This window comes from Aplysia californica, unplaced genomic scaffold (assembly GCF_000002075.1).
Source record: "Aplysia californica isolate F4 #8 unplaced genomic scaffold, AplCal3.0 scaffold00159, whole genome shotgun sequence".
NCBI classification, from domain to species: Eukaryota; Metazoa; Mollusca; class Gastropoda; order Aplysiida; family Aplysiidae; genus Aplysia; species Aplysia californica.
This window is the reverse complement of record NW_004797429.1, coordinates 436,827-438,032: the sequence shown is the minus strand read 5'-3', so window position 1 is coordinate 438,032 and position 1,206 is coordinate 436,827.

The following is a 1,206-nucleotide window of genomic DNA, read 5'->3' as shown; positions in this document are numbered from 1 at the left end:
GGGGGGGGTAGGAAGGAGCGTACATCCATCAGATATGTTGGGTGACAAGTGTAGATCTATAACTTGCAGCAGCTAATAAACTATAAATTTAGCAACAAATGTAGGTGCTTTATGCCCATATCGACACAGTTTAGATCAGTTTGAAGGCGGGCTTCTGGCCCAGCATGCCAGGGCCAACCCGAGCTCAGTCTGAGAGGGATACAACATCCCACCTAGCAGAAAGAATGAGATACTCGATTAAATTTTTCTTCCCTCTCGGGAATCGAACTGGGGTCTCCTGCGTGTGACAATGAAGCACCTAACTGTTACACCACAGACACCCGTTAACCGGGCAGTAAGTGGCTCTATTTGACTTCCCTAGAATTACTAGGTTCTCTCTGCTCAGTACCTAGTTTTGAGAAGTTTGACGTAAAAATTTTGAGTTTCACAAAACGTCAAGCTCTTTCGGATGCAATTCTTTGAATATCTTGATAACGACCTCGAATAATCTTACGATTTTGATAGTAGAGCTGATAGAACATTTGGTTTCCCACCACATCGTCCTAGAAACTCTTCAAAACGGACAAAAGTGTCAGATAGGACTTTGTGATTCTAAGGTAGAGGTTTGTAGAAGCCGTAGAAAAGACAGTACAATGAAGAAAGCTTGTAGTTGGCCCGTGCTCTGGTGTGGTTTGATCCTTCTTTCCTATCAAACACCTAACGTCCTGATCACTCCTTCTTTTTTATATGTGTTTCTATCTTGTAAAACATCTAATCTTCGGCTTTTATATAACCATATTATTTATAGTGTTGCAAGTGCCGTAAAACTCTGATTAAAACTTGAAAGCTTGTGTTAGCCTGTATGACAGTGCATGCACCGCTGATCGACTGCCAGTGGGCTCTCAACTGTGCTAGTGCTTTATGCTGGGGGCTTGCTTCTGTTGACCTTGCTCTAATCCTTTGCACTTTGACTGCTGTCCTACATTTGTCAACAACCTCCACTTGAATGGCTCTTCCTATCTAGTTTTAGTTTTAGTAAGAGTTTTGCGGCACTTGCAACACAATGGGGTCGTGTAAGTGCTGAAGATTAGATGTCTTACAAGAAGAGAGTGACAACCACAGAAAAAAATGAGGAGAGTTAAGGATGATACGTGTTTGCCTTCTTTAAAAAAACAACACACAACGCGCGCGCGCACACACACACACACGCACACACACACACACACA